Source organism: Ursus maritimus, unplaced genomic scaffold, assembly GCF_017311325.1.
Source record: "Ursus maritimus isolate PB19 unplaced genomic scaffold, ASM1731132v1 scaffold_17, whole genome shotgun sequence".
NCBI classification, from domain to species: domain Eukaryota; kingdom Metazoa; phylum Chordata; class Mammalia; order Carnivora; family Ursidae; genus Ursus; species Ursus maritimus.
The window spans coordinates 15,372,301-15,385,408 of NW_024424119.1; the positions used below are offsets into that span (position 1 = coordinate 15,372,301).

Consider the following 13,108-nt stretch of genomic DNA (forward strand, 5'->3'; position numbering starts at 1 on the left):
AGGGGATCCAGACTACAGCACTACCAGACACAGGATCATTAAAAGGATAAATCTAAAAGAACATGATCTGTATAAGGCCATAATAATAACAAATAATAATAACAGATGTGATTAAAAGATATAAACCAAATGGACAGAAACAGAAGAGTAGAACAAAATGGTAGTGTTCTCAAGTCCTTATATTTTCTGGGAAAATGTAAAAGTATAAATTTATATTAAACTCTAATAAAGTATGCAGGCTGCAAGGAAATTATTGAAAAAATAAAAGCATACTAATTATAAAGGACAATTGGAATAAAAATAATAAAGCAAAGGATAGTACGAAAAGAGAAAAATGTAAAAAAAAAAGAGGGAAAACAAATAGTAATAACATGACAGATACAAACTCGTCATATCACTGTTAACATTGATAATGCTGATTATATGTAAATAAACCAAATGCTCCAAACAAAAGAAAGAAATTGTCTATATGGGTTTTAAAAAGAAAATAAGATGCAATAATCTCTTATTACAGGAGCAAGATTTAAAATCTAAAACTATTAAATAAATAAATAAGATCCAAAACTATAGAAACTTTGAAAGGAAAACTCTATATACCCTGCAACCATTAGCCAAAAGAAAACTGGTATAGTTGAATTATTATTACAAGAAGAGTATTTAAAGAAAACATTACTACTAGAGATAAAGTGAAAAACTTGACTGGATACACTAACTCTAAACTTATTTGTACTTAATGTAGCCTTGAAATATATTGAGCAAAAATTACAGAATTAAAAGGGAAAATGGGTATATACGACGTGTAAGTGTGACATCAAATCAAAGGTCCATAAAACGTGAAATGTGTAAATTCATAATCCCAATGGGAGATTTTAAAATACATTTATCAGTAACTGTAGCGATAAGCAGACAAAAAAAATCAGAACAGATGCAAAATATTTGAACAATATAACTAACAAAATTTACCTGATCAACTAAATAAAACACTGCGCCAACAACTATAAAACGCAGTTTCTTTCCAAGCACAAGTGTACCATTTCCCAAGATGAACTGCCCACCGGTCCATAAAGCAAGTCTCAACAATATTAAAAAATGAAATTACGCACATTATATTCTCTTCACAGTAGTCCAAACTTAGAAATCAGTATCCAAAAGATTAGAAAATTCCCGTCTGTTTAGAAGTTATACACTTTTATACAACCAACAAATCAAAAAATAAATCACGTTGGAAATCAGGAAAAAAAAATGTTTAACTGAATGAAAATGAAAATGTGATCAAATTGTTAAAACAGGATTATAAGGGTGCCTGGGGGGTCTGGTCAGTTAAGCATCTGCCTTCAGCTCAGGTCATGATCTCAGGGTCCTGGGATCGAGCCCCACGTCGGGTTCCCTATTCAGCGAGGAGCCTGCTTCTCCCTCTGCCTCTGCCCTCCCCCCACAACCCCAGCTCGTGCTCACTCACTTGCTCGCTCTCTGGTGCTCTCTCTCTCTCAAATAAATCAATAAAATCTTTTTTTTTTTAAATAGGATTATAGCAATATTTGGGGCACCCAGCTGACTCAGTCAGTTGTAGCGTGTGAGTCTTGATCTCAGGGTTGTAAGTTCGAGCCCCACATTGGGTATAGAGATTATATAAAAATAAAATCTTTTTTAAAAAAGAATTATAGCAATACTTAAAGGAAAATGTAAAGCTTTAGATGTATATAAATATATAAAAAAATTAAGAATAGGGGCTCCTGTGTGGCTCAGTCAGTTAAGCTTCTGACTCTTGATCTCAGCTCAGGTCTTGATCTCAGGGTCATGAGTTCAAGCTCCACACTGGGCTTCATACTGGGAATGGAGTCTACTTAAAAAATTAAAAATTAAAAAAATGTTAGATGTATATAAATGTATATACACTTGTTTCTGGAAAATATACCTATCAACTACATTAAGTTCACTTCTCTTAGTTCGCTAGGAGATATTTAATGGAAGCATTGCTGAATGTTAAAATTTTTTAGCATCTGTATACACAACCATTTTTTCACCATGAATCTATTGATTATATAACAAATTTCTTAATGCTGACCATTACTTGTATTCCTGGGGATAAACACTAAATATTCAATATGCAATAATTTTTAACGTACTGCTACATTTTACTAGTTGGTGTTTTATTTCAAATTTCTGACACGTGAGTCTAACCTACAAGAATGTTTTCCCTTTGTGTATTTTCTTATCATAAATATAAACTGTCCTTTCACCAGTCGGTGATTAAAATGATAATGCTCTCTTGGAAAGACTTGGGAGGTTTTCTATTTTTTTCTCTCTTCTGGAATAGCTCTGGAGAATTGTAAGCTCTTTGAAGAATTACTAAACCTTTCTGCTGGCTGCCTTTGGTGACAGTGAGGGTTGTCATTACGTATCTACATCTGGACTCCACACCGTTCTATTGGTCTATTTGTATATTCTTGTGTGGCTGATTGTCTTTAGTCATTTAGTAGAAATCAGGTATCGAATGCAAATCCCTTTTCCTCTGTGGCACTGAGAATAATGTCTACTAAGAGAGTTCTTTTAGCAGCCCCACTGAAGGGAAGCAGTCCTGGGGATACAGCAGGGAGAGCTGAGATCTACACCTGCGATTTAATCACATTCCAAACTTGTTAGAGAATCTGAAGCAAGCACAAGGTTAGAAGAAGAAACCTCTGGGGCGCCTGGGTGGCACAGCGGTTAAGCGTCTGCCTTTGGCTCAGGGCGTGATCCCGGCGTTATGGGATCGAGCCCCACATCAGGCTCCTCCGCTATGAGCCTGCTTCTTCCTCTCCCACTCCCCCTGCTTGTGTCCCCTCTCTCGCTGGCTGTCTCTATCTCTGTCGAATAAATAAATAAAATCTTTAAAAAAAAAAAAAAAGAAGAAGAAACCTCGTACAGAAGAAAGTATCAATCCATTTCATTCTAAGAATCAGAACACACCAGTCAAGGAATAAATAACTTTGTTTCATAATGTCTAAAATGTCTAAAATATAAAATAATCAATCATTTCCACTTATTATCTAGATGCCCAGGGACACACTCTGTCTCTTGGAAGTAAAGCATATCCAAAAGGCTATTTGTTGTTACTTTTATGTACACTTCTCTTGAAATAAATCTCAGGAATATTTATATAACCTAAAATTGACACCATAAACTTTGGTTCTCTTATAGCCTCTGCACATAGCTTGATCGTTTTTCAACTTTTAAATTTGCAAAAGCAGCACTTCAAAATGATAGGTAAATAGAGCCACCACTGCGACTCTGTGACAAGCCCATCCTTCACCAAAAACATAGCCAAGGGAAGTATCATTGTGACCCAAAGTTTATGCTTGCCAGTCTGGACATATTTCAGAAACAAATGTCTTTCCCAAATACTAGTTTTAAGAGAACAAGTATCTACCTAAAATCAAAGAAAAGCAAGAAATGAAGAAACCATCCAACCAAGCTCAGTACGAAAGCTATTTGGGAATAATTGGTTCAGTATAGGCTTGCATTTTCTTTAGCCTGGGTTTTCAAGATGGCCAGTTCATTCCTTCGTCTATTGTAGTGATAGTGCTAGATTAAAACCCAACTTAGACAGGCTCTACCAATATAGAACTCATAGACACACCAATCAAGATAATAAAGAAAATATGGAAATGTGTAAAATATAAGCAGTATGAATAAGTTTAGAAAGGATGTATTACCCAAACAATGAGGAGGAGAAAACTGGATAACTATTTAAAAAAATATTACAAAATACTAAAAAAAGATTTGAAATGGTTAAAAATCTAATTATGAAGCCTTTAAAGTATGAAAAGAAAATTGGATCAGTAGTCTTATAGTTTTGAAGTGAAGGAGACCCATCTAAACACGACACCAAACATTTACTGATAAAAGATGGACAGGCTTCACTACACAAAAAATTATAATATTCTCAAGAACAAAATCTCCATCATAAATGAATAAATCTAGTTAGTCAGTTACCTAGTTAGCTCTTCAGTTAGAAGGGTCTTTACACCAGATGACACTTGAGGAGACTCAAAAATATATCTGCGTCTAGTAATATTTCACTCAAAAGACTCCAAAAGACTGTAGAAATATGGAAGTAAGGGTTGAAAATATGATTTAATAAAGTCACAAAACCACAAGGACAGTTGCTATTCTGAACTAGGTGTACTGCACTGTCCTAAGCTCTCCATTACTTCAATAACACCCACTTCTGTATTGAAGCACATATTTTAAATCATCCCAAATCTCTATTGTGACTTAACAGAACTTACACGTAAGAGGTCCAAGATCATACTTAACGTCTACCTCCTTGGAACGTGTTTAGTTACGGCTAAGGTGGTAGCCCCCTTTCAAAACATGTTTCATGTGAGTTTACAGAGTTCTTCTGAAACTAATATCTAGTGGGGAGAAAGTAAGTCCGTTTATCATTTGTTTTGATGAAAATCATTATAACATTTCAACCTTATGAGGTAGAATAAGAAAAACGACAAGGAGAGATCAGAATAATTTTCAATGAAATATTTCAATTGCTTGCAGATAACTGGACAGGTCTAAGATATTTAAAAGTGCCCCAAAAGTTCTAGGTATTTTGTTTTACTAAATGTGTATCTTCACTATAAAATGATACAAATACATTATACAAAACTAGGGGAAATTCCATGTAACGCCACATCAACACAGCCAATATCAGGCATTTCACCTCTGGCCTTCCAATACTTTTCTCCTTATTTATCTGCTCAGATTTAAGAATTTAACCTCCGCTTTACTATTTTTACGATGAGCAAAAGGATTTCCGGAGCTAGTACCAGACCCATTAGAGTAATTACCAATTCTAAATCAAGACAAGTCCAAGGTAATGAGGTTTTCCAATGTCACAGAGAACATCTTTGGCCCTCCCAGCGTAATACTTCTGTAGAGGAAATACCTTGTAGGATATGCTGAACCCACAGCATAAGTTAAAGTAGTTTCTAAGGTAAGTAACGCTTTTTATTACGTGGCTCTTTTTTCTTCTCCTGCATCGTAGCTCTATCCGTGACTGTTTTCTAAAGAAATTTGTTTTTTACCAGGTGGCTACATGGGTTAGTCGCTTATTCAGGGCCAATCCAAAAACTAATTCTTATGTTTTAAGCTCAGTCTCTTTCTTCTGTTTGCCTAGATTTGGGTGATATGTCAAGAAAGTGAACCTTTTAAAAATGTGTATAGGCAGGAAACTCAAAGGCTTTTGAAACTTTTGGGCACTTGAACAGAATTCAGTCATCTGTGTGTGAGATCTGCATATAACTAGTAGTGACATTTTACAAACGCAACATGGTCCAAATGTTATAAAAACTGATTGTAAGGCTGTGTTAGTAAAATATTCAACTTGGTGTGAGTGAAAGAACATGTTTTTTTCCCACATAAAAATATAGTTATATGTCTTCCAACACATGAGGAACTACTATATGTTAATTTCTGACTTTGAATAGGAAGATAAATATTTCCTATAAAATCACTATTATCTTCTGCCTTTCCGTCATGATTTCACTTGCACGTACACCAGGGAATTGTATAAATGGAATTAATCTGTCTTGGTATTTCTTAGAAATCTACTCTCCAAATTTTACATTATTAAATTCCCAGTGTTACCAACAAATTAGCTGAAAATTTTGTTTTCCTATTAATAATTAAACAATTCATTCTAAAACGTCCTGTCATATTTTAGAGACATGTACCCTGATTGATTTGAAAACTCAATCAACTGAAAATCCAAAGACTAAATTAAAATACCAAGCCATGCATAAGTATGCAAATGCAAAGATGTCTCGCTAACATCTCATAATTCCTTATTCATAATCACTGGGAACCTGGCATCAAAAAGAACAGAACCCTGGGTAAAAGTTGTAACCACACTTCACAAGGACTTGGTGGGGAAAAGACATCGGTACATTGCAGCAATGACATCACAGGAGTTGGTAGCCCTGGTCCCACCACCGACTATCTCTACATATGATCTTGGATTAATCCTTCTGTTCTCTGAGCTATGACTCCATGAAAAAATGCTTAGGGCCACAGAGATTCAAGAACGATTCAACTAAAAAAAAAAAAAAAATCAACAAATATTAACTGCACCAAGAACTCCAAAAAATGAAGACTCTACGGCTTCAAATATTTTCTGGGTAAGCTCTCTCTCAAGTAGAAGATACAGCTGGCTACTTTCTGTTTTTGTAAGCAGCTCTTGAAATGAAACGGCTTGCCAGTATTTTTCTTGGAGTGGGGGTGAGGGGTTGTCTTCCAATTCTAGGAAGGTAAAAATCTTTCCAGAAATTACTTCCACGGCTTTTCTTATCTTGACCTAGGGTCTTTTTTTTTTCTTGTCTTTTCTTTTTTTTCAGTTTTTCCTTTCTCTTTTTTCAAATCACCTTTACTTCAAACTTCCCCCCCCAACCCTTTTTCTGGTAAGAAGTATCTACTAAACCTCTCTTTTTTGAAGCCCAATCTTGGCACCCACGCTCACGCTCACGCCCATTGTACCCTGCATGACGAGGGGCTGAAGTTCCAATTCTGACCTATTTGGAATAACAAAGAAGATGGAAGGGTACGTGTAAGATACAGAGAGTGAATCCTTCTAGGACAGTCCCTACCTCAAGTACTGTCAGGATATTTTCCTGATATTTCCATGTTATTCTACTTGAAAAACAACTCCTCCTCCCTGCCCCCTCCCCAAAGAAAGAAACCATATGAAGTTGTGCGGCTTCTCAGAGCTTGAAGAATGACTCGTGACAAAAATGGAAAGCCCATCCACCCAATTTTCTAGTCTTCGTTCTCTGAGATTCTGTGGGCAGTGGTAGTGTTTCTCAGAACGCACTTCAGAAAATATGCAGGTAATTTCTTCAGAGTCAATACCATCAATTAGCTCCTATTTCAAAATGGATTTTCCTGTCCTCCACAAAAGCCAATGCCCATTTACTTTGATCTCTTTATAGTTGTCCTTCCTCTTTAGCTAGAAAGTCTTCCCTTGATGTTAAGTGTCTGCCAACTTGGAAAGCTAAAGCACCCGAAACTGGCACAGACACATTATTGTCATGCCTATGTTTCATTTTCCCAGAACCAGGCATAGGGGGAAAGAAATAAAAAATAAAAAACCTATTTTCACATGCAACTGACACCAGCTCAGTTGCTGAGATTAGCTTGTGCGGGTGGGGGAAACGTGTACCAGTTCCCTTTCATATATGTATCCTTTTTATCCTCTTCCATCTGCAACTCAATGGAGAGAAAATGTGATGGGTTGGAGAAATCTGTTCATTCTGGTAAACTGTTTGGAGGTGTCAAGGCTAAGAATAGTCATGGGCTGACATTAAATAGTAGGGACACATGCTGAGCTGGCTCACCCAAAGCTGGTGTCTACAGCAGCACACGAAATTAGAATTTAGATGGGAGACCTTTTTTAGAATATTCTTGGGTCTGATCAGAGGCATTTCAATTTAGAGATGCCATGTGGCCCTTGGAGGCATGAATTCCCGTGGACAAGATGGGTCCAGGTGCTCTTAAAAACCGGTTGTCTTTAAGCCAGAACACAGAGGTGAAAACTACCACAATAACCTCCCCTCTCTCATGCGGAAGGAGAATTTTCCCTGAACAAAGAGAGAGAACTCATAGAAGGCAAGCAGGTTAAGCAGGAAAGCCAACCCAGAAGAAATTGTAACGCTTTCTAAAATTATGGAACAATCCTGTTCTTTGACGTTTTCCAGCTTGCAGATTTGTCTCCGAGCTTAGCTGATTCACATCTTGGCAACACCATAGGCAGCCTAGGTTAAATATATGTCTAAATCTATGTCACTATAAATGTCACGATTATGGCAAAAATACCCATTTACTTTGGAAGCCATTTCCACTTCCAGTCATTGTTCCTTTAAATCACTTGTACATGTTTACACTTAGATGCCCAAGTGGTTAAACTGGTAGATGTGGAAAAGAACAGGTCACTCTTTAGAGCAGATTTGGGAACCAATTTGTCTGTGGACATAACCGTTCTACTCTGGAGATTTCCCAAGTTCTCTGTTAAAAATGGATCTTTCAGGGCACCTGGGTGGCTCAGTTGGTTAAGTGTCTGCCTTCGGCTCAGGTCATGATCCCAGGGTCCTGGGATCGAGCCCCACATCTGGCTCCCTGCTCAGTGGGGAGTCTGCTTCTCCTTCTGCCCCTCTCTCCTGCTCATGCTCTCACTCTCTCGCTCTCTCTCAAATAAATAAAATCTTTTTTAAAAAATGGATCTTTCACATGCTTTCAGATTTTACCAAACTACTCTTTAAAAGTCTGTTTTCTTTCACAAACTATCAAACAAGTTTGTTCAAAGAGATGTGTTAATTCACAGACTCACAGGGCAAGGAGCCTTAGGCTTGAGAGCTCATGTGGCATTCAAGTACGTAACCCTGCCTCCAGGCACGGCCCTGCCAAAACCCTGTCAAGAGAACGCAAAGTGTAACCTGTCTCCTAGAGCTAGAGGAGAGAAATTTGCAGTGATCCCAACATTTAGACACCCACTGTCGCCTACCTATATGCCTAAAAGGAATCCCCCATTTTGTTATTTAAAACCATTTCTTCACATTTTGTTCGCCACAGAGTTGGAACACATGTGTTAATAAGCCCGAGAAAGTCATGCAATTCCACAGACATTAGGTCAACGAATACCCATTTCTCTCTTCTTTTCCTCATAGCTCCACATATTAATGTTTCAGTCAACATCACTGTTTTGTGCTCCTGCGTTGCTATGGGAAAGAAACACATTCCTCTATGCAAATAAACTGCATTCTGGGTTTATTTTTTCATTCAACATTCACTGAAGGTTCCTATGAGTTGGATCAGTTCTAGGGACTAGTATTATGGAGGCAAACAAAACATACAAAATCCCTGCCTTCCTGAAATGCAGAACCACGGCCACCTGGGTGGCTCAGTCTGTTAGGCGTCTGGCTTTGGCTCAGGTCATGATCTCAGGGTCCTGGAATTGAGTCCTCAGCCTGGAGTCTGCTTCTCCCTCTACCCCTCCTCCTGCTTGTGTTCTCTGTCTCTCTCTCACTCTCTGACACTCTGTCTCCTTCAAATAAATAAATAAAATCTTAAAAAAAAAGAAGAAGAAATGTAGAACCAATCCAGTGGGGACAGCAGACAATCAACAAAGTATTCAGGTAAAAGAAAAGAAATGCAGATATAGATTATAGCTTCTTTTTTTTTTTTTTTTTCCTAACAAGAAAGGAAAGCCCATGACAAGTACAAGTACAGTTTTAGGAGACAAAATACAGAATTTGGGTTTGGACATAATTGTTTGAGATGCCTGTTAGATTTCCATTACACTTGTCAAGCAGACAGTTGAACATCTGATTCCAGAGTTGAGAAGAGATATCCAGGAATCACCTGTTGACTCAAACTTTACTTAGGATTATGTTCCCCATATCATTTATTTTGTGATGAGGAGCCTGTCATTTCAACCCATCTCCCCATTCCGTACTTCCTTATCTTTTGGTCAGGACAACTGCTTCAGTCCATCAAGTGTTATTCTAATTTTCTAATACAACTTGTCAAGTATCTACTTGACTATATTTGATTTCTAAGTTTAATGAGAAATCTCACCTTCTCACAGATTATATTTTTACCACAATTTATTAGGTGTTGACTTTGTGCTTTCTATTTTGTTAAGCATTTCATCTGTATCGTGTCATTTAATTCTCCAAAACCTTTATGAAATAGGTATTACTATAGTCTATGTTTTGTTAATGAACAAACTGAAAAGCAGAGACATTTAGCAAGTTGCCTCAGGTGACACAATCAGTGTCCTAAACGCCATGTTATTACCAGCTGTACAGCCTCCTGATGAGTAGATATGTTACCTGACACCAGGCTTTTCCACACTGTAAGGATATGTATTTCAAGTCTACAAATATCCACTAAGTGTTCCTTGAGTGTGACACAACCTCTGTAGAACTGGGCTCAAGATGACCGGGCATCCAAGAAAGATCTTCACTAATGTTTACTGAAATGAGGAGGGGTGAAAGATGGGGCATTGCTAAGTGTCTTTGCAGAATTATCTTTGGTCTTCACACCAAGGGTTAATGTTATCTAAAGCCTCAAATAAATCAAGTAAACAGCCCAATTCTTAGAAAATGTGAAAGCCTGGATTTGACTTACAGCATGTCTCACTCCAGCACCATGTTCTTTCCACTGTGAGAAGCTTCTGCACCTTTTAGTCTTCTCCTGAGAATCTAAACATTGAGGATGGTTGGGTATGTAGATTAAAATGTTTTCTCCCCACTACTGCCATGAATTTGTAATTAGATAGCACCTGTGAGATAACAGAATCTATCCATCTATCATCTATCTATCTATCATCTATGTATCTATCTGTCTATCTATCTATCTATCATGTCTACCCTCTCCCACCCCATGCCTGGCACAGAGCTCCTAAAACCCTGGTCATTTCCTAAGTGATAAGAACATCTCTTGGTCTTTGACCCTGTTTAGAAACACAGGGTTTCTAAAACCTTTGTAAGTTTTTAAGTGATAAGAGCACTAGCAGCTTTTGTTCTACTGAGGCAACTATGGGAAGGCTCCTAGATGGGGACCAGTCACCAGAAAGATTAAGTTACAATTAAAAACTTGGAAATTTCAGCCCCCCATACTTCAGAGAGGAGAGAGGGGCTGGAAATGGACTTAATAATAGATCATGCCTACAGGAGAAAGCCTCCATAGAATCCCAATAGTACAGGGTTCAGTGAGCTTGCAGGTGGTTGAACACATGCAAATACCAGGAGGGTGATGCACCCCAACTCCAAGGGAACAGAAGCTCCCGTACTCAGGACCCTCCCAGACCCCACCCTATGTATCTTTTCATTAGTTGTTCATCTGTTTCCCTTATTATACCCTTTAATAAATTGGCAAAATGTGTTTCCCTGAGGTCTGTGAGCCACTCAAGCAAATTAACCAAACCTTAGGCAGGGGTCATGGAAACCTCAGATTTATAGCCAATAGTCAAAAGCACAGGTGACAGCCTGGACTTGCGAATGGCCTCTGAAGTGGGGGCAGGAGGAGCATTGTGGGAGTGAGCCCTTCACCTGCGAGGTCTGACACTCCTTCTAGGTAGATAGCATCACAACTGAGTTAAATTGTAGGCCACCCAGCTGGTCTCTCATAGTTGTTTGGTGTCAGAAAAAAGCCACACATCAGGTGACCAGTAGTATCAGAAGTGGTATGTTCTGTGTGAGTAGTAAAAGGAAGAGAAAGGCTTAGGTTTTCCCACTCAGTGTCGTTTGTTTGGGAATGATGGAAAATAGCTATCACTTATCGGGGACTTAAAATACATACTCAACTAAAAAGAAATCTCAAATGAAGAACAATTAAGTGATTCACCCAAAGCTGTCCATAAAATTAAGGGCAGGACTTCGAATCATACAGGTGTTGTACCTCCAATCCTGCTTTCTGCGCTGCTGTGTACGTATACAACAGAGCCTATTAAGTCCGGTTGTGCGTGAGACAGAAAACCAGGAGAACTAAATTAATTAATCTTATTCTCTCAAAGCCAGTATTTGCTTCTCTGTTCCTTGCCTCCACTCGGTCCTCAAAGCAGCCCGGAAAACAGGTTCATTTCTAAAAATGGATTAATTTGTGAAATTTACACCATATAACAAAATGATTTGGAGTGTGAAGTCACTGTTTCTTCTTCCCCCACCTCTTACACTTCCTTCCCAAAATAAATAGGCAGATTATGTAACCCCCCTAAATTATTATAATGCTTAGAATTGCTATATTGCTGGGATTCCTACAGGGAGGACAACTTTCAGGAAGGTTTATTTATAAGGAGGTCATTTTGAAATTTCGGTAGCTTGGATGGGCTCCAAGAAATACCTGCCTTATGATGAATTTTTCTCTGTCATGAATAGAATCCCAGAATATAGCAAGGTTGGGTCTAATACATCCCTAGTTCAAGATGTAGAAACAGATGAATTGAGATTGAACTTTCATATGATAACTAGGACCAAAAAATTTTCTCCAAGCCATGAGAGAGCAAAAAAGAAATTGATTGTGGGAACAAAGTCTCTTCTAGAGAAAAAACAAGTTATGAAAGTCTATAATAATTTATAACAATTTCTAACTTCAAGCACTTTTATTGCATATTCTAATATTTGGTCCTGACAATAAGTAGGTGAAGTACCAGTATGTTCAAAGTACAAATGAGGAAAATGAAGTTAAAGAAGCTCGAGTGGTCCACCGAGAGGCAGACCCTAGGACAGGATTAGAATTTCAAGAGATGTATTGACAGAGAGAGCAGGAAGAGTGAGGAGAGCCTTCCACTGCAATGTGGGTCTGGCACTTATGGGAAAAGAGAATGACGGAAAAAGAATTGCGCAGAAAAACTCTTGGACTAAGCACAGTTGCAAGAAAGTTTCAGCCAAAGACTCTCCGGCCCGTTGTCTTACCACCATAGACCTGCTTTAATATCCCCACCCTGCCCAGTGGGCACAGGAAACACGTCTCAAAGTGAACACAGCGGTATGTCCAGAGGGGTAGGATGTCCAAGTTCTCTCCTCACAGCTGGAGAGCTGACCAGAACATTTACATGACTGCCACAAGCCCCTGTGATCAGCCAGACAAGGAGAACTAATGGTCCCCGAAGTCTCCTGACATCTGGTAGAGTCTTTTATTTGGTGTTTTAAGTACACATGATACTTATAAGTTTTTTTGCAACTAGAATCATGTGATCACTGAATACAGTTATATAAGTTGTCAGCTTCTGTAAATTTTTTTTTAAAGCCTATTCTATAAGAGCTATGCATATAAGCACTGACCTATAGAGTAAACTTACTAAAATGTTTCGGATATACAAAAACTATCCTGAATACAAGAGGAAAATTATCTCCTGTGACTTTTTTTACTTTTTTAATTTTCTTATTTTTTTAAGATTTTATTTATTTATATGACAGAGAGAGAGACAGCCAGCGAGAGAGGGAACACAGCAGGGGGAGTGAGAGGAAGAAGCAGGCTCCCAACCGAGGAGCCCGATGTGGGACTCGATCCCGAAACGCCGGGATCACGCCCTGAGCCGAAGGCAGATGCTTAACGACTGCGCTACCCAGGCGCCCCT

The 13,108-nt window shown here is 38.2% G+C and overlaps 1 long non-coding RNA gene across 1 annotated transcript in view; it reads right to left on the reverse strand.

Moving 5' to 3' along the window:
• The window catches only part of LOC121103071, a 121,726-nt gene that overhangs the window by 40,507 nt on the left and 68,111 nt on the right, over positions 1–13,108 (reverse strand). The gene's annotated exons all lie outside the window — the stretch shown is intronic.